The sequence below is a fragment of the Anabrus simplex genome, chromosome 2 (genome assembly GCF_040414725.1).
Source record: "Anabrus simplex isolate iqAnaSimp1 chromosome 2, ASM4041472v1, whole genome shotgun sequence".
NCBI lineage: Eukaryota > Metazoa > Arthropoda > Insecta > Orthoptera > Tettigoniidae > Anabrus > Anabrus simplex.
In genome coordinates, this window is record NC_090266.1 from 198,223,360 (window position 1) to 198,245,699 (window position 22,340).

At 40.2% G+C, this 22,340-nt stretch overlaps 1 protein-coding gene across 1 annotated transcript in view; it reads right to left on the minus strand.

Moving 5' to 3' along the window:
- Nucleotides 1-22,340, minus strand: part of LOC136863482 (transcription initiation factor TFIID subunit 4) — a 681,682-nt gene that overhangs the window by 246,317 nt on the left and 413,025 nt on the right. The gene's annotated exons all lie outside the window — the stretch shown is intronic.

Here is a 22,340-nt window from a genome sequence, read left to right on the forward strand (position 1 = left end):
CAATCTGTTTTCCAGTCAATGGCCGGGTCAGGGATGGAATAAATGAAGCCCCATCTTGCGGCGAGGACAGGAATTGAGCCGGCTGCCGAAGCCTGTTTCACTCCTCTGGGGCAATGATTAATGACTGACAGATGAAATTAAATGATACTGGAGAGTGATGCTGGAATGAAAGATGACAGGGAAAACCGGAGTACCCGGAGAAAAACCTGTCCCGCCTCCGTTTTGTCCAGCACAAATCTCACATGGAGTGACAGGGATTTGAACCACGGAACCCAGCGTTGAGAGGCCGACGCGCTGCCACCTGAGCCATGGAGGCTTTCACAATTTTAATGTACTAACTACAATTTCACAGTACAATTTCAATAAATTAGCTATTACAAATATATTTTTATAAAAATATTCTTTTTCTTCTTCTTAATCTGTTTACCCTCCAGGGTTGGCTTTTCCCTCGGACTCAGCGAGGGATCTCACCTCTACCGCCTCAAGGACAGTGTTCTGGAGTTTCAGACTTTGGGTCGGGGATACAACTGGGGAGAATGACCAGTACCTCGCCCAGACAAGGAAGAGGGAAGGAAGCGGCCGTGGTCTTAAGTGAGGTACCATCCCGGCATTTGCCTGGAGGAGAAGTGGGAAACCACGGAAAACCACTTCGAGGATGGCTGAGGTGGGAATCAAACCCACCTCTACTCAGTTGACCTCCCGAGGCTGGGTGGACCCCGTTACAGCCCTCGTACCATTTTTCAAATTTCGTGGCAGAGCCGGGAATCAAACCCGGACCTCCGGGGGTGGCAACTAATCACGCTAACCACTACACCACAGAGGCGGACTATAAAAGTATTATGACATATTATTATTGTCATTATCAATATACAGTATATATTTAGCACCAAATCAGTAAACACTCCCACCAATCTAACACACACACCATCCCCCACCCCTACTCCCGCTGCCGGCAATTCCTCATCACGCGCAGCGAATGGGCCCTTAGCTACGCCTTCTCAAGCTCAACCCCCTCCACCAAGACTTAACAAATACAACACGCGAAGTAAGAGCTCGGCGACTACCAGTTGCTCTATAGCCCTCAACATAAGTTAACATCTCAGCAGTTAAAGGGGTAAGTATCAACACTTTCCATTTAACTTCCACTATTCAGCCCCTTAATTTCAATTATGGTCCTTCATTTAATTTTCAATATAACTCTTTAATTACAGAATTTCATCCCACACTTGGCTACCCACCGATAGACAACAACGTTCCCTTTCGACTAGTATACTCACCTCGACACGTTCAACAACAAAGAGCCACACCTATCACAAACTCTTCCCACAAATACTACATTAAAGAAGATGGCCTAATGACGTCTACACAAACTTCAATATAACTTACGGCACCAGCATTCCAACTAATATTATCTTAAAAAGAAGCAGGCCATATTAAAATTATTCAAATTTATAAGCATATAAATGAAAATCAATACTTATTAACTTCAAGAACCAACGGCCATTACCAAAGCTGAACTTTCCTCAAGTTTTTAACACGTCGTTTCACAATTATATGGAATGTACTTTCTGATTTTTATCTTCACTGTAACATCTTTAAATATCAAGAACCAACCACCTATGTTGTATATTTTTATAATCAAACAAGTACTTCACATATGGTACTATATCCCAACCCATTGTCTTTAGTATATCCCCCGAAACCTTATCAATTACAGCTGCTTTTCTAGTTCTCAGCTTTTGTATCTTACTTTAAATGTCATTGCTGTCATAGGTAAATTTTAATACTTCTTTAGTATTAGTCACCTCCTCTACTTGGACATTATGCTTGTAACCAACAATCTTTACATACTGCTGACTCAATACTTCTGCCTTTTGAAGATCCTCGCATCACACTCCCCTTGTTCTTTAATGATTCCTGGAATGTCCTTCTTGGAACCTGTTTCTGCCTTAAAGTACCTATACATACTCTTCCATTTTTCACTAAGATTTGTATGGCCACCAATTATGCTTGCCATCATGTTATCCTTAGCTGACTTCTTTGCTAGATTCAATTTCCTAGTAAGTTCCTTCAATTCCTCCTTATTTCCACAGCCATTTCTAACTCTATTTCTTTCCAACCTGCACCTCCTTCTTAGTCTCTTTACTTCTCTGTTGTAGTATAGTGGATCTTTACCATTCCCTACAACCTTTAAAAGTACAAACCTATTTTCACATTCCTCAACAATTGCTTTAAACCCATCCCAGAGTCTGTTTAAATTTTTATTTACCGTTTTCCACAGATCATAGTTACTTATTAAAAACACCCTCATGCCTGTTTTATCAGCCATATGGTACTGCTTAACAGTCCTAATTTTAATATCTTCCTCTCTTTCACATTTATTTTTAATTACCACAAAAACAGCTTTGTGATCACTAATACCATCTATTACTTCAGTTTCTCTATAGAGCTCATCTGGTTTTAACAGCACCACATCCAGAATATTCTTCTCTCTAGTTGGTTCCATCACTTTCTGAATCAGGTGCCCTTCCCATATTAACTTATTTGCCATTTGTTGGCCATGCTTCCTGTCGTTTGTATTACCTTCCCAATTGACATTTGGTTAATTCAGATCACGTCCTTCTGCTCCAGGCAAGAGGTTTTCACATGGAAGCGCCAACTGAAAGGAACATCTACCACGATACGGGAAGACTTGACTGCAACTCGTCTAGCAATTCTGAAGGCAGCCATCACTGTTCATGGGCTGAGGAACACTTGGACTGATCATGGGGATATCATAATTAAGTTGGCAGATGGTACAAGGCGTCGTATCAACCGCATGTGTGATATTCCTAGATTGTAATCTGCAAACATCACATCAATACAGAACTACATTCGCTTTTAATGTGAGTACCAAAATACTGTCTTCCCTTGCTTTCATAGTAGGAATACACTACAGTTAAGTTTCACTTTCTCTTTCTCCTCTCTCTCTCTCTCTCTCTCTCTCTCCCATTCACTCAATCTCCCATAACACACTTCCTACCACATCTTTTACTGTATCAGGTATCTGTTTTCCAAGTATAACATCGCTAATTAGAACCCTCTAATTTAAAATTAGATTCATATGTGTGATTTACCTTGTACAATTTGTTTGTAGTGAGTTCTGTCATTGTTATTAGCTTTGCACTGTCTTTTATTTCTCCAGTAATCAGTATTGCTTGAACTGTATTAATCGTAGTGCTCTCGTTAGTTCTGTTTTAGTTTTAATTTTCTGTTCCGAAGTTGGCATACCTTTTAACACAACAAGGACATGCTTCTGACGACAGCAGGCCTAAGCGCATTCCTTTAATTCCATCCCCTTACCCCCCTGTTCCGTTAACTGCTCCCTTCACTCACATGGCTGCTAGAGCAAACCCAGGTCCTCGTTCAGCTGCTACCATCTTGAAGGAAACCGTGAAACAATTTCCAAGAGCTCTTAATGTTTGTCACTGTAATGTGCAGTCTTTGCTCTCCCAAACGCGGATGGATGAAATGCATAACCTGTTTTCTTCACGCCAGTTCCATGCAATTCTTATGTCTGAAACGTGGCTGAGCAGCAAATGCCCCAGTTCAGCTGTTGACATAGACGGGTACGTCCTTCTACGAAATGACCGCGAGGGGAAAGGCGGTGGGGGGGGCTGCTTGTTGCCAGAGAACTCAACCCTCAAGTAATTAGCCATTCAACTTCACAGTATGAACGTAAACCAGAGTTTTTGTTTGTAGAGATAACACTGTTTAGAACCAAATGCTTGCTAGGAGTGGTTTACAAGCCTCCGAAAGTAGGGTATTTGACCGACCTCGAGACTGAAATACTAAACCTTCTGTCAGACTATGAACACGTTATTATAATGGATGACTTCAACACAAATTTGTTAGACAGAACCGCAGCTTCAACTCGACAGTTTCGTAACATTTTCGAAGCATGTAACATGACCATTTTAGCTCTCGGACCAACCCACCACACTAATGGTAGTGACACCCTTCTCAATCTAATAATAACAAACAATTCAGCGAAAGTCCTGCAACACGGACAAACATCAGCCTTGGGGCTATCTGGACATGACATAATCTACCTGTCCTACCAATTACAAACTCCGAAACCAAGGTCGAAAATATTATCATTCACGGACCTCAGACGAATTGACGCAGATAAATTAGAAGAAGATGCTCTTTCCGTGCCGTGGATGGAGATAAATTGCGCCAATAATGTAGAGGAAATGGTCTCAACATTCAATAACCTAGTAACGCAACTCTACGATCGGCACGCCCCAGTGCGTACGGGAAAAGGTTCCAGAGCTCTAGACTCCAGTCACGTCACACCGCAAGAAGGTGAGATAATATAGGTCATGAAATGCTTATAAAAATTCTCCACCACATCATTTATCCTTTGGTGAATATCTTTAATTACTCACTGCAGCAGGGGACTTAGCCGGAAATATGGAAAATGGCTCTAGTTCGCCCGCTTCCGAAAATAAGACTGGCGAAGGACGTCGGTGACTATCGGCCAATTAGCGTCTTGTGCATCTTGTCAAAAATTTTAGAATTCATAGTTCACAAGCAAATTACCAACTATCTTACTCAGCACAACCTCCTCGATATCCACCAGTCCGGCTTTAGACCGAGACACAGCACTTGCAGTGCATTAACACATGTTGACTGACGACATAAGGCAAGCTATGGACAACAAACAACTGACAGTTCTAGCGTTACTGGACTTTAGTAAAGCTTTCGACACTGTTGATAGAGACATACTTATATCCAAATTAAATAGTTTAAATTTCTCCGCGAGTGCACTCCAGTGGATCAGATCCTACCTCACCGGTCGCCGGCAGTGTGTACTTAATAATAACAATGAATATTCAAATTGGCGTACAGTTGACGTAGGAATGCAACAAGGATCTGTACTGGGCCCTCTATTGTATATAAATGACATAGTTTCTAGATTAAAACACTGTAAATACCACTTATACGCTGATGACCTACAGATATATACACACAGCAAACCCGAAAACCTACACTCAGGAACACGTCACCTGAATGAAGACTTGATGACTATAGATATATGGAGATATAGATATATGGGTCAGAAATCATGGATTAAAATGAAACCCATCAAAATCCCAGGCAATAATTATTGGTTACCCTAAATTACTTTGCAAACTCAATCGAACAGCGTTACCACAGTTGTCCATAAGAGGTACTCCCATACAGTATAGCCAAAATGTAAGAAATCTTGGTATAATATTTGACGAACATCTGTCCTGGTCTGCCCAAACTATATCTGTGTGTAGAAAAATACACGGAACGCTACACTGTCTCTATAAATTCAAATTCACTTTCCCTTTTAAACTAAAGAAAATTCTTGTTGAATCACTTGCATTACCTCATTTTGATTATTGTGATATAGTTTATAATAACCTAGTAGTAGACTGGGGAAGGAAATTACAGTGTGCTCAGAATGCTTGTGTAAGATTTATCTGTGAACTTCGTTACGCTGACCATGTCACACCGTCTTACACGTGGCTTGGGTGGCTTCGCCTGCAAGAACGATGCACACTTCATACTCTTTGCTTCTTGCATAGTATTCTTAAAACTTCTCAACCAGCCTATCTCCGTGATCAGATGAAGCTCCTCTCCACAGACCATAACAAAAATACCCGATTACCGGGCGAGTTGGCCGTGCGCGTAGAGGCGCGCGGCTGTGAGCTTGCATCCGGGAGATAGTAGGTTCGAATCCCACTATCGGCAGCCCTGAAAATGGTTTTCCGTGGTTTCCCATTTTCACACCAGGCAAATGCTGGGGCTGTACCTTAATTAAGGCCACGGCCGCTTCCTTCCAACTCCTAGGCCTTTCCTATCCCATCGTCGCCATAAGACCTATCTGTGTCGGTGCGACGTAAAGCCCATAGCAAAAAAAAAAAAATACCCGATCCTGCAGCACCATGTGTTTATCCCTTCCTGTACACAGAACAGCAATCTACACTAAATCATTCACCATTACCGCAGCCCGACAATGGAATCTCTTACCAGTGGACGTCAGAAGCATGTCCAGCAGCTCAGCTTTTAATCATGCCTGTGTCGAAATACTAGGTAAACATGCATGAACCATTAAATTATGACCTGAAAACACCTCCTACTGTTGTATGTCCGGCGCTCCCTTCTCGCTCCGCCAGCCAGCTGCACGCGCGCCTGTGTATCATTCTGCTAGCTTCGACGCGCAGCCCTCAGTGCGCGTGCCTGACCATCGAGTGTACTATAAATAGGAGCTCCCTGCCTGCTCACTTGCCCACTTGCCCCGGTGTCCAGCTCCAGAATACACCCTACGTCGAGCACGGAGGCTACTCCTCTTGAAAATGTGCTTCGACCAGGTGGACTGAATTTCTGGCAGTACGAGGTTTCACCTCTGGTCACCGCTCCCTTACCTGTTTCCGCTGCCTATGTTTCGTAATTCTTTTACAAGCCATTTTCATTCCCTAACTTATGCAAGCTCCCTTAGTTTCGCTAGGTGGAATTTCTTCAATCAATTGAACTTGCTTTTTAGGAATTCAGGCACTTCAACAAACAAGGACTCTCATGAACATTTATGTTAGTGTGCCAGATAGTTCTCGACTATCAACGTGTCAATTCACGAAGACTATCTTTTCAAGATAGAAGTGTATATAAAGACTGCAAACCTGTACATATTGTATAAAGACAGACTTTTCTCAAGATTCAATATTCCTTTTTGCTTCAAAATAAATTTCAGTTATTTGTGTAAAAATTATAAAGTGAAGCAAATAAAGTTGTGTTCTGTAAACTTCAACCTTGGTTACAACACAACTCTATGGCGACGAGGTAAAAAAGCGACACTCCAATTCATCGGCCCCAGTCGCCAACTCTATGGCGACGAGGTAAAAAAGCAACAAACTACAATTCTTCAGCCCCAGTTGCCAACTCTATAGCGACGAGGTACACACGAAACCAACACTACAATTCAACGGGTCCAGTTGTCAACTCTACGGCGACGTGCTAAACAACAACGACACTCCAACCAGTTCTGACACACAGCTTACCTTACTCTTTCTTGCACGCATCTTGCAATGGCTACTGCGGAACAACTCGCTACGGTCTTCCAAGCCTTACAGCAGCAACAACAACAGTTTATGCAACAACAACAGGCAGCATTAATTCAGGCTATTCAAGCTATTTCTGTATCTACACAGCCATCAGCTATTCCTCCGTTCTCTGCTTTTGATCCGGCTAAGGAAGAATGGTCAGTTTATTTAGCCCGCTTGCAACAGCATTTCATCTGCCATTCTGTCACAGATGATCAACGCCGCCGCGCACTATTTCTTAGTTCGGTTGGCAATGCTACGTGTGAATTACTACGTAAATTAAGTCCAGAAGAACACTTATCTGAGGTACCCTTCACGCAGCTCTTAGCCCGTCTCACGGAACACTATGCCAAAGCTCCTCACATAGTGGCTGCTCGCTATAAATTTTTTCAGAGCAGAAAGCAACCCCATCAGACACATACTGAATGGATAACTGAATTGCGTGGTCTAGCTAAACCCTGCCAGTTCATCTGCTCCAAGGACGGTTGTGGTTCATCCTACACTGATTCCCTCATTCGGGACATGATAATTTTACATACTCCTGAAGACAAAATACGTTTTGACGCTGTCAAGCAGAGTAACCCTTCTTTAGAAGACGTCCAGCGTATTGCTACGGTTTATGAGCTTACTACCAAGACTGCCGCAGCCATAGCTTCTCCACACGAAGTTGCACAAGTCTCGCCTCAGGCCCGCAAGTCCTCTGCTACAGTGAACCGTACGGATAAGGCGCTCTCCACCAAGCATTCTCGCCAGGTTCCCTCTCGTAATGCTACACGGAAGCCCCATTCTAAAAACGCCTCGAAACTCCTGCCTTCCTGCCGAGGTTGTTTCAAGCATCATGAACGTCGTGACTGTCGTTTTTTCAAAGCTACTTGTGAACGATGTAAGAAACTTGGACACATTCAGACTGTCTGTCAAAGTTCGCTCCGCCCTGCTAAGACTACTGCAGCGCGCCGGAAGCATATACAGCCCCGCCAAGACATGGAAGTTGATCAGATCAATCTTATTCTTCCCACAAAGGATTCTCACAAAATCATCATTCCTCTCTCATTCTCTGATAGATCTGTCGATTTTCAATTAGACACTGGATCACCTGTCTCTATTATTAACCTGACTACCTACCACGACTTAGGTTCACCTTCATGCTCTCCAGCTGACATCCAGCTCGTGACATTTAACAAGAAGAAAATTGACATCAAAGGTCAAATTAAGCTTCAGGCTAGTTATAAAGGAATTCAGAAGGCCATTCCTCTTCTCGTAGTTAACAACTACACTGCATCAAACATTATGGGCATGGATCTATTTAACTTATTTGGTTTCCAGATACATGACAACATTAACGTCGTATCTACATTGCATCCTACTTCTGACGTTACAGCTCTCCTAGCGCAGTTTCCTGAAGTCTTCGACTCTCAGCTCGGAACAGCAAAAGACTATACAGCTCACATACAGCTGAAATCCGGAGCTAAGCCTCGCTTCCTCAAAGCACGTCCAGTACCCATAGCACTTCAAGACCAGGTCACGAAAGAATTAGAAAGATGGATACAAACTGGAATTGTAGTACCAGTTACTTCTAGTCAATGGGCTACTCCACTCGTGGTAATCAAGAAACCGGATGGTAATGTTCGACTTTGTGGCGATTTTCGATCTACAGTCAACGCACAACTCGAAACCGATATCTTTCCTATTCCAAGTCCAGAAGACTTATTCCGTCGTCTCTCTGGTGGACAATTCTTCTCTCGAGTTGATCTTAAAGAAGCATATCTCCAGCTACTTTTAGACGAAGAATCTAAGAAATTTCTCACACTCAACACTCCTCTCGGACTGCTCCAGCTCCAGCGGCTCCCATTCGGTGTTTCATCCTCAGCGGCTATTTTTCAGCGCTATTTGGCTCAACTCACCGCCTCAATTCCCGGTTGTGCTAACTACCTGGATGATATTATTGTTACTGGAAAAGATCATCAGGAACATCTAACCAATCTCCGCCTTCTTCTTCAGAAATTGAAAGACAATGGCCTACGAGCGAATCTCGCTAAATGTACCTTCTTTCAGCCTCAAGTTCACTACCTCGGACATATACTTGATAAGAATGGAATTCGTCCTAGTATACAGAATGTCTCCGCGATAGTAAACATGCCAGCACCTCAGAACCTCAAGCAGCTTCAGTCCTTCATAGGCAAAGCGAACTATTATAATAAGTTCATTCCACGCTTCGCTACAGTAGCAGCTCCATTAAACGCTCTACGTAAAAAAGGTGTTACGTTTCAGTGGACTCCGCAATGCCAACAGGCATGGAAAACAATCAACAACGCCTTAATTCAAGCTATACAACTCACTCATTTTCAGCCCGACAAGATCATCACGCTAGCTACTGACGCTTCAGACTATGGTGTCGGTGCCGTTCTCTCCCAGAAGGATCGTCATGGACAAGAACGCCCCATCGCCTTCGCTTCGAAAACACTCAATGACCATCAACGTCGATACTCACAGATAGAGAAAGAAGCTTTAGCCATCATCTTTGGTATTCGCCGTTTCAATGAATATCTTTATGGCAACCATTTCCTGATCATTACCGATCATAAGCCTCTCGTACACTTATTCCATCCTGGTAATAGGATCCCAGAGAATTCCCTCAGAAAGCTTCAAAGATGGTCCATGTTCCTTTCTGATTATTCCTATCAGATTGTATATCGAGCCACATCCCAGCATTGTAATGCTGATGCCCTCTCCCGCTTACCCGTTGGTCCTGATACTGCCTTCGATTCTCAAGAATCTGAATGTCTTCAGTTGGACATAGAACTTGAAGATACTGTATCCAGTTTTCCTATTGATGCTACCTGCATAGCTAAAGCTACGGATAAGGACAGTACACTTGCTACTGTACGTACTTACATCCGCAACGGTTGGCCTCTTCAGAGCACACTTCCTGCCCACCTTGCACCTTATCATCGTATGCAGCATCGTCTCACGACTCGTGCCGGAGTTGTACTACTAGAAGCAGGCACCATCTTCCGAGTGGTTATCCCACTTAGCCTACAGAAACAAGTTCTCGAATTATTACACCAAAGCCATTGGGGTATCTCCAGAACAAAGCAACTCGCCCGTCAACACTGCTACTGGCCCGGTATTGATGCCGCCATCGAAAAGCTAATACGTCATTGTGAGCAATGTCAAACGAATCAGAACGCCCCGTCTTCTGATCTTGCTTCATGGCCTCCTGCTACTACTCCATGGGAACGAGTTCACATCGATTTCGCAGGTCCTTTCCTCAATTCCATGTGGTTAATAGTCATCGATTCACTGTCAAACTTTCCATATGTCGTGGATATGCATTCGACTACTACAACCGAAGCTACCATTCGTGCTCTCCAGAAAATCTTTACTACTGAAGGTTTACCGCAAGTACTCATTTCGGACAACGGACCTCAATTTACAGCTACTGCTTTTCAGAACTTTTGTACACATAATGGCATTCGTCATATCCTAGCACCACCTTTTCACCCTCAATCTAATGGTGAAGCTGAACGCTTCGTACAAACATTTAAAAGAAGTATGAAGAAAGCTGTCTCTTCAGGCTTAACTAAAGACCAAGCCTTGCTCCAACTCTTAAACAACTACAGAACTCTACCCGGCGCTGATAATATCACTCCTGCACAGAAGCTCCATGGACGACCTCACAGAACTTTACTTTCTCTGTTACAGCCTCTTCCGGCCCAGCATAAGACCTCACCAACGAAGTTCTCCCTCAACGACAAGGTCTACACCAGGACATTCAAATCCAACCCACTCTGGATACCTGGAGTCATCTGCAGATCTTTGGGTCATCGTCTCTACGAGATACAGACTACGGAGAAACGTATCTGCCGCCATCAAGATCAGATACGTCTACGCTACCGCCCCTGTCCAGCTATTGATGCTATTGCTAAACCTGATAAATCTATTGCTGAAAGAGCTTTAGATCATTTAATAACAATGGGTTCCTTTCAGGACGAGACAGCGCCACTCCGCCCAGTTCCAGCTCCGGACAATACAACAGAGATATCAGCAGCTCCGCCCCAGCATCGCAGTCGCCGCCAGCGCCGCCGCCGTTTCACGCCGTACCGGCGTATTTAGGAGGGGAGGGTGTTGTATGTCCGGCGCTCCCTTCTCGCTCCGCCAGCCAGCTGCACGCGCGCCTGTGTATCATTCTGCTAGCTTCGACGCGCAGCCCTCAGTGCGCGTGCCTGACCATCGAGTGTACTATAAATAGGAGCTCCCTGCCTGCTCACTTGCCCACTTGCCCCGGTGTCCAGCTCCAGAATACACCCTACGTCGAGCACGGAGGCTACTCCTCTTGAAAATGTGCTTCGACCAGGTGGACTGAATTTCTGGCAGTACGAGGTTTCACCTCTGGTCACCGCTCCCTTACCTGTTTCCGCTGCCTATGTTCCGTAATTCTTTTACAAGCCATTTTCATTCCCTAACTTATGCAAGCTCCCTTAGTTTCGCTAGGTGGAATTTCTTCAATCAATTGAACTTGCTTTTTAGGAATTCAGGCACTTCAACAAACAAGGACTCTCATGAACATTTATGTTAGTGTGCCAGATAGTTCTCGACTATCAACGTGTCAATTCACGAAGACTATCTTTTCAAGATAGAAGTGTATATAAAGACTGCAAACCTGTACATATTGTATAAAGACAGACTTTTCTCAAGATTCAATATTCCTTTTTGCTTCAAAATAAATTTCAGTTATTTGTGTAAAAATTATAAAGTGAAGCAAATAAAGTTGTGTTCTGTAAACTTCAACCTTGGTTACAACACCTACTACTGCCTCTCCATCATTATTTCCCTCTCCCTTTCACAGATCATCTTATTTTTCTTCATCACTTTCTTCTTCTTACTAATCCTTCTCTTCCCCTCTCTATTGAAGACGATGTTTCGGTGTACTGTAGAAATGCATATATTTTCTAAACTTTCTCATAAGTAGTAGTTATAGTACTCATTATTCATATATTTTTAATGTACTCTACGTACGATTTGTATTATATAGATGATATGATTTTTTAAAGGGTGATTACTTTTGTCAATACTATTACTGTTATTATTGTTAATATTATTATATTATTGTCATCAGTAGTTATTGTTAAGTGTTCTAGATTAAGACTGGTTAAGTGTAAGAAAGGGAGTACATCCTTAACTTTGTCAGGATAAACATATTATTATTATTATTATTATTATTATTATTATTATTATTATTATTATTATTATTATCACCCGTTACAATCATGTTCCCTTCCTTATCGTTTCCCACATAGCTGATTATCTTATCAAATAATTCTGATTCAACATCTGCGCTACCCTTTTCTGGTCTGTACACTCCAAAGACATCAAGTTGCGTATTATCTTTAGAGATGAGCCTTACCGCTAGAATTTTTTGTTTGTCATCTTTAACTTTTTCGTAGGGAACTGTTGCTGAGAAGTGTGGAAGTAGAAAGAAGGGAAAAGGTAGGCAAGGGAAATGTAGAAGATAGGAAAAGACAGGTGGGCATGGTGGGGGGGGGGGGGGAAGAGAAAAGGGAGGAGGAAGTAGCTTCTCCAGCTGTCAGGAAAGATACCTGACCAAGAGGGGAGGGGATCAAATGAGGTGGGTAGAGTTGAGCCTCCGGTCATGGGGGTTTCCATTGTTAAACATGCAGGGAAAATGTGTGGAGGAAAGTGAACCAGGATAGAGTGTTATCCAGGAATTATGTTGAGGCAGATGTTGAAGAAAGTAGAAGAGAAGGAGGAGGGAAAGGAGACGGTGGTAGTGTTTCACATTGGTATCAACAACGTAAGGCAAGCAGGTGTAAGTACCAACACAGTTGGGGATATGTGGGATCTGGTAAATGCAGCATGGGTGAAGTTCAAGGAAGCAGAGATTGTTATCAGTGGAATACTGTGTAGGAGGGATACTGACTGAAAGGTGATTGGGTATTTAGATGGGACTATGGAGTAGGTATGTGGGAAACTGGGAGTGAGATTTCTAGATCCTAATGGGTGGGTAGGAAGAAAGGATCTCTGCTCAGATGGCCTTCACTTAAACCGCAGTGGTACGTATAAGTTAGAAAATTTGTTTGGATGAGTTATAGGGAGATACATTCAGGGAAACAGGGTGGTACAGGGAGCGGTGATAAGGGTACAGGGATCTGGAAGTCAAGTAGGGATGACATAAAAATGTTAGTGTTGAACTATAGAAGTATTGTAAAGAAAGGAATAGTATTAAGTAATTTAATAGATATATACTTAAAAAATATTGTAATAGGAGTTGAATCACGGCTGAGAAATGATATAATGGATGCAGAAATTTTCTCACGGAAATGGAGTGTGTTATTGTAGAGATAAGATAGGAATGGTAGGAGGGTGAGTATTCATTCTGGTGAAAGAAGAATTTGTAAGCTATGAAAAAGTTAAAGATGACAAATGTGAAATTCTAGGTGTAAGGGTCATATCTAAAGATAATAGGCAGCTTGATGTCTTTGGAGTGCAGAGACCGGGAAAGGGTAGCACTGACGCTGATTCAGAATTATTTGATAAGATAATCAGCTATGTGGGAAACAACATGGAAAGGAATGTGATTGCAGTGGGAGATCTCAATTTACCAAATATCAATTGGGAAGGTAATGCAAATGACAGGAAGCATCTCCAACAAATGGCAAATAAGTTAATATGGGTAGGACAGTTGATTCAGAAAATGATGGAACCAACTAGAGAGAAGAATATTCTGTATGTGGTGCTGGTAAAACCAGATGAGCTCTAAAGAGAAACCGAACTAATAGAAAAAACTCTTAATACTGTTCATGATAATATTTGCAAACATAGTAATCTTAGTAAAATGGAAGTAGAAGAATTCACTAGATTATTAAATTTCGTATTAGACAATAATTACTTCTCATTTAGCAATAAAATATATAAACAGAATGGATTAGCAATGGGTGGCCCAATATCGGGCATCCTTGCCGACATATTCATGGGTTCAATCGAACACAATGAAATAATAGCAAAAATTAAAGGAAATGATTTATGGTTGAGATATGTAGATGATACGTTTGTAATTATAAACAAAGATGTCACTAACAGTCAAGAAATCTTAAACAGGTTAAATGAAATCGAACCTAATTTGAAATTCACAAAAGAGGACGAAGTCGATAACTTATTGAATTTTATAGATGTAACTGTTATGCGTAAGGATAACACTCTTGATTTCAAAATATTTAGAAAACCGATACAATCATCTACAACTATAAACAATTTTTCATTATACCCGAATTCACATAAACAAGCATCTTTTCACAGTCTAATTTACAGAGCACTTAGAACCCCTCCATCTCCCACGAATTTGAAGAAAGAATAAGATCAACTTATCGACGAATCTGATGCCAGGAAAAAAAACTGAGTATGTTACATTTACTTTTAACAATCCAGCTATACACCAGATTACTAACGTGTTCAAGAAACATAATTTTAATATAGCTTTTAGAAGTACTAATGCTAACCAATCCATATTCTTTAATCATAAAAATGTTAATTATGACAGAAATCGTTATTTGGGATCAGGAGTATACAGACTCAAATGTACACAGTGTAATTTTTCATATGTTGGACAGACTGGGAGGAGCTTTATGACAAGATACATGGAACATGTTAACGCAGAAAAACATAGGAAATACTCAGCGATGAGTCTGCATATGAGGGAAACTGGTCACCGATTTGATGCCATAGAGAAAGACCTAGCGATAATTAGAAACATAGAAAAATGGAGAATGTTGAACGAGCTAGAAAGTTTGTATATCTATTTAGACCAGACGTATAATAAGGAACAGAATCTTAATGACATCACGGACAGTAAGAGCATTTTACAGGAATTAATGCCGAAATTATTAAAGACAGTTAGTTCAAATAAATTTAGGATACCTAATATATTTAATTCTTCATACTCTAGTGCTCCACCCATACCTACGGATATTAGGCCTAGTTCCAGCAAAACAGATAACTCCGCCCCTCTGTCAGCCTCGTCACAGTTGACTCCACCCATCCTCTCCTCCCTTCCACACTCCCCCATTCCTTTCCCTCCGAGTTCACTACCACCTCTGCAGCACATTTATAATACGAGACTCAGAGCCAACAGAAGGGCGGCTACCAACGCAACCGTAGATAGCAAATGACAGCTTTCAACAAACATGTAAGTCCTCATCTGTTCCTAACAACATAAACAGAATTCTCTCCTTGCGTTCAACTTCTTAATTCTTCCTTTCCTTCTCTTACAGAGAACATTTTCCAATATCTACTGACATTTCCTGCAAGGTCTCAGACCCATACCTACCATGCCTACCGGTGCTAAGGGCCCCTTCTGCAATAATTCAACTGATGCTTCAGTTTCACCTTATGCTCGCGATTTCATCAGCAGCCTTGAACATGTTGTATATATGACATTCATTTCTGTGCTTGTGTTTCACGCCCTCACGTCGTTGGCACTATGTCATTGTCGCTTTGGTATTCCACTAACAATTTTAAATTAACCATTTTAATTAGAAATTTTTAACGGAATAAGTTTTAGTCTCTGACAAAATAGTTCATGGTTTAATCATTGACAGTGTTTCCATTAACATGTTTGTATAATGTATCATTTTTCACATTTTTATGTACAGAATTTTAGTAACTGGCTAAACTTTAAGCTTCCATATTAATATAATGTGTACTCTTGAAGATTGTTTTTAGGCTGAAGATGCCCTAAATTGAGGGCGAAACATGTCCCATTTAACTGATAGTCTGTTTATGTAACCACTATAAGTGGAAATTAAAGTATTGAATAGGTGGATTAAAGAACACCTTTATTTTTTTTAACATACCACTTAGTCGAGCAGCTCGTCTTCTTTCTCCCAATTCTTCCCAGCCCAAACTTTGCAACATTTTTGGAATGCTACTCTTTTGTCGGAAATCACCCAGAACAAATCGAGCTGCTTTTCTTTGGATTTTTTCCAGTTACTGAATCAGGTAATCATGGTGAAGGTCCCATACACTGGAACCATACTCTAGCTGGGGTCTTACCAGAGACTTATATGCCCTCCCCTTTACATCCTTACTACAACCCCTAAACACCCTCATAACCATGTGCAGAGATCTGTACCCTTTATTTACAATCCCATTTATGTGATTACCCCAATGAAGATCTTTCCTTATATTAACACCTAGATACTTACAATGATCCCCAAAATGAACTTTCACCCCATCAACGCAGTAATTAAAACTGAGAGGACTTTTCCTATTTGTGAAACTCACAACCTGACTTTTAACCCCGTTTATCAACATACCATTGCCTGCTGTCCATCTCACAACATTATCGAGGTCACAATGCAATTGCTCACAATCTTGTTACTTATTTATTACTCTATACAAAATAAAATCACCTGCAAAACGCCTTACCTATGATTCCACTTCTTTACTCATATCATTTATATATATATAAGAAAATATAAAGGTCCAATAATACTGCCCTGAGGAATTCGCCTCTTAAATATTACAGGGTCAGATAAAGCTTTGCCTACTCTAATTATCTGAGAACTATTTTCTAGAGATATAGCAACCCATTTAGTCACTCTTTTGTCTAGTCCAATTGCACTCATTTTTACCAGTAGTCTCCCATAATCCACCCTTGACTACAGTCTTGACTACACCAAAGAACCACCTACTGGGCGTGGTTTTCCGTGGTTTCCCATTTTCACACTGGGTAAATGCTGGGGCTGTACTTCAATTAAGGCCAAGACTGCTTCCTTCCCACTCCTAGGCTTTTCCTATCCCATTGTCGCCTTAAGACCTATCTGTGTCGATGCGACGTAGAACATAAATTGTAAGAACCACCTGACACAGCACAGTTAAAGTAAACCTCTTCCATGTACACACTTTATCTCATCAACAGAGAATTCTGTGAGAATGTTTCACAGTCCACCTATCCTCCATCTGCAGCTCTGAATCCAGGGTCATCTAACTTCTTAGCAATTCTTCCACCTTTTAATTCACACTGAACCACTAACGTGCACTTCAGCTGATTACAATAGAAAACCATATTTGTATGGAGTCTCCACTATGTCTGGATCAATTCTTTCCCCTCTTTTTTTTTTGTAGTTTTTCCATTTAGCCATAGTCCATGCCAAGTGTGACACATTTTCTTGACTTTGTCAGAAATACAAGTGTCATTTTGGGTGCCCTAAAATTTGCAGACAACAGGTGCAGACTGGTGGTGGGTGGCTGGCATTTTGCATTCCCTAGTGTTACAATTTTCTATATTAACTCAATTGTTTCCCTTTATGGTTCATGCTAACTTACAATGATCTTGAGTCATTTCAGAAAATCTCAAAATGGTCAACAGTGAACCCTATCACTTATTGATGACTATCACTCTACTGATGTTTTCGCTTTATGTAGTCAGTAGAATTCTACAAAACTCTCTGTCTTGATGCTTCTAACATTACACATCTGAATGTTCTGACTTCAGAGAGTTTGTACAAGTATGTAGAGCTTATATAAAGGGTTACACTGACTTATATGCAACCAGGTGAGGCAAAAGGGAAGCAATAATGAATGGAACCAATCTGAGGTGAGAACATGGGGTTTACAGGCTTTGAATCTCATTGTTGAATCCGTATTAACAGTTGAATCCTTACAAAACTGTACAAAACTATTTTAATCCTCCTAGTCAATAATATATATTTTTACATCCAATTAAGACGAAAGTTCACACATAAATAGACATGTTTTGACCCGGCATTGGATCATCCTCAGTAAGACATGTATGATGCATTAAAAAACATAGGAAACACACAAAATGAAATGTTAGTTAAAAAGTTTTTTAATGATCAACATTTCATGGTTTTTTAACTTTCATAATAGTTTTTAAAAACTTTTAAACTAACATTTAATTTTGTGTGTTTCCTATGTTTTTTAATGCATCGTACCTGTCTTACCGAGGCTGACCCAATGCCAGGTCGAAACGTGTATTTATGTGTGAACTTTCTTCTTAATTGGACGTACAAATATATAGTACTGACAAGGAGGATTAAAATAGTTTTGTACAATTTTGTATTAAAAAACAAAAACATGTTGTTTGGCATTTCACACTCTTCAAAATACGTTGCTGACAGCGAGTTAAAGCAAGCAAATGATTGCATGTTCAAATCAATGTTTCTAACGTAATGTATAATTAACTTTTGGTCTGATAAAGTGGCATTCTTGTCATATTAGTCATAACAATTCTATGAGTGTTTGGACATGCTGTCATGGATTGGTGGTGGTGGTGGTGGTGGTGGTGGTGGTGGTGGTGGTGGTGGTGGTGGTGGTGGTGGTGGTGGTAGTAGAGGTATTAGTAGTAGTAGTAGCAGCAGCAGCAGTAGCAGCAGCACCAGCAGCAACAACAACAATACCAAGTGCGTAACATCCCTGCAATTACTGTTCATATTAAGAGATGTTCAAGTACACTATTTTTGCCCTAAAAAAGGTTTTTTATTGTGCTAGTAAATCTATTGATATGGTTCTCTCAAATTTAAGCATTTTTAAAAGTGAATCAACAGCACTAAGATTTAAGCCACAATCCAGAGAAGAGAAGACAAGAGAGGCTGGAGAAGATATCTTGTAAACCACTGAAGAATACAAATACAAGTAATTTAGATGTGGCAGTATAAAGACAGCAGTGGGAATTGATTTGAAATTTCTTATTTTATAGTTTTTTAATAAGATTTTATTGTTTGGACTTGGAGAAATTGTTTCCATCTCATAAACCTGGACCTATCCAGATCATTTTAAATTCTGTTTTAAAAACTCTTATTTATAGGTTGTATAAAAAATTATCATTAATCTGTGAATTTTAAAATTTTCATTTTTGATCAAATTATTGTGTGTCATCCTGTACTATACTACACGCACAGTTGTGGAAGCGCATTTCTTGTTGCGTAAACAAAGACTTTTCTCGAACATTTATTATCACTGTGTTGGCAAGAAAGAAGAGATTTTTGATTGCAGAAAATAAAAGTAAATGTAATTGAATGTGTAAGTCGAAGGTGAATTCTGCATTCTGATTGGATCTCTTTGGTGGTTGCAACATTTCCTGTTTCTCGTTCTTACCCTGCTTCTTCAGTGGAAGCAATGTAGGATCTGTGTCTTTGATCATCTGACCATCTTAGCGAGCGGACGGGCTCATCCTTCGGTCCCGTCGTAGGAAACCCAGTCTCAAGGTAAGCACTAGTTCCACATTTATTTCGGTTTTTAACTTCATTCAAATGTGGTAATTTATCGTTTTCTTACCTAGGAGCTTGCCCTCGAGTTTTACATTCACCACTAAATTTGTCTAAATGACTTAGCTTCTCAGCTAAGACCATACACTATATGCCTGGAGGCAATGCCCTTTTTCATAACCTTTGTATTATGTTGTAATTATCCCTCAGGTTTGCCTCCTGGTATTTCTGTGTCACCCCCTTGCATAAGTGAGGAAAATCTATGCACATTACCTGAAGAGTGTTAGATAATGATGTAAGTTACTGTACCTCTGCGTTTGGTTTTATTTCTAAATTTGTGTAGAATTTGTGCAGCCCTCATTTTAGTCTATATGTATTGTCGGATTAAGGTTTCTATAGGTTTGAATTTAGTGATTAAATTTCAATGTAACCATGATTTGGCTGATTACACAAATAGAATAATGAAATTTAAACCTTAGTAAAAAAACTTAGATTCAACAAGGCATCGCAGCACAAAATGTAAACAAACAAGTTAGGAAACATGACAACTACAGAATGGGTGTGCAAAGCAGCATGGAACCCTGAGAAGTAATGGAAATGTTATGAAAGAAAATGGAGTAGGTAATTGCCATTGGATTACAACATTTATTTTAAAAAAGAAACAAAATCAGAAACTCAAAATAGAAAGACCTTTACTACGGGAAATTAAAGAGTTATTAAGCATGCCTGCAGACATGCGCAGTACACAGAGGAGTATGTTGGGACAGACACAAACTTTCAGTCCTTGAGTCAAAAGAATTAACCATATATTATTAAAACTGCCAACCTGATCGGGATCCTCCAAAACAAAGGCCTCAATGCTGACCGAATAGCAAAGGAGCCAGATCAGAATAAATGTACGTATGGTAAATATCAACTTTCTAAAGCTTAAAAAACTATCTGCAAATATTTTTATATACCAGTGATGGTGGCAGTGATTTATTAAATAATAATGTTATTTTCTTTATGCCACACTAACCCTATTTAAGGTTTTCGGAGACGTCGAGATGCCAGAATTTAGCCCCGTGGGAGTTCTTTTATGTGCCAGTAAATCTACCAACATGAGGCTGACATTTATGAGCAGCTTCAAATACTACCAAACTGAACCAAGATCGAACCTTTCAAGTTGGGGTCAGAAGGCCAGTGCCTCAACAGTCTGACCCACTCAGCCCGGCAGTGATTTATTGTTTCATGGGGAAGTACAATTAGATAACTGTCCCCTCAAATAGTTTTCCCAGACAGACTGTTTCGAATTCATATAACAGAAAGAGAAGTAGATTTGACCCAGAAGAAAAGAGAAAGCTTTTATTTTTAAATAAAAGCTTAAAAAATCAGTTAAATTACGATTTTATTCTGTGCCTTGTGAGAAGATAATAATAATAATAATAATAATAATAATAATAATAATAATAATAATAATAATAATAATAATAATAATAATAATAATAGTAGTAGTAGTAGTAGTAGTATTTGATATTCTAGAAGAACTCGGAGTGGACAAGAAGACCAGAGCACTTATCCAGCAGACCCTCACAAATACGACCTCTAAAGTGAAATTCCTTGGAGAAATCTCTGAGCCTTTTGAAATATGTACGGGCGTTCGTCAAAGTGACGGCATCTCCCCTATTCTGTTTAACTTAGTTCTAGACAAAGTTATTAGAGAGTGGGAAAAGGATAACAAGGGTCTGAACATCGGAAATTTGGGAAGCAAGGTCAATGTGAAATGTTTAGCATTTGCTGATGATCTTGCAATCATTACTAAGACCAAGGATGTCATTCAGAGACTACACAATATAGCATCAAAGGCAGGCCTCCAGATATCCTACGAGAAAACCAAGTACATGGAAAATCTACGTCAAAATAGCAAAAGAACTCCGCTAGAGATGGAAAACGGCACAATTTCACAGGTGCCCTCCTTCAAATACCTTGGAGAAATTATACTACCATCAGGATTAGACACTAGTGCTAATGTAGAAAGAAACCCCAAACTACATAAGGCATACAGACTGACGTGGAATTACTACAACAAAAGAGTCATATCGCGTCATGCAAAATTACGACACTACAAGACAGTTGTATTGCCTGAAGCTTTATATGCCTCAGAAACCATATGCTTAGGTGGTCACTCTAAAATTACAGAAATTGAAAAGCAGGAGCAGAAAATTCTCAGGAAAATTTATGGTCCTACGAGAGAAAATGGAATGTGGATTAAGAGGAGAACAGCAGACCTTTACTCCTTCACCGACAGGTTTACTGATGCCGTACGGAAAAGACGCCTTAATTTCTATGGCCATATCTACAGAATGAACAGCGACAGACTAACTAAAAGATTATTCAAAGTAATCAACTCGAAGAAGGTCAAAATAAAATGGCTAGAAGAAACTAAGGCGGACCTCCAAGAAATAAATATCACAGACGGCATCATGGAAAATCGTGTAGCTTTTAGAACAAAAGTAGCGAATCATAAATTTAGGGAGAAACCCAAAAAGACAACTGGTAGGAAGTGGTCGACAGAACGCAAGATGCAACACAGTGCATTCATGAAGAGATTTTGGGAGGATAAGAAGGCACAAACCATCAAACCAACTAACACGTTCAAACGCGCTCTATGAATAGCCATAACGAAGAAAGAAAGAAAGAAAGAATAATAATAATAATAATAATAATAATAATAATAATAATAATAATAATAATAATAACTGTTGTTATTGTTGTTTTATGACCCACAAGCCAGTGACACAGAGTTGACAGATTTTTACACCGTTAAATGACACCAACCTCGGGTGGGATCAACTCTGCTATATTGAAAACAGAAGAATGATGACTGGCACTATCCACTGAGGTCAGCCTTCAATTCAGCCACCAGGTGTTCATGTATTGTACATTAAATTGTATTTACTCTCCGATTCTGCCAATACAATTATAAAGGCATACAATCCTCCATAAT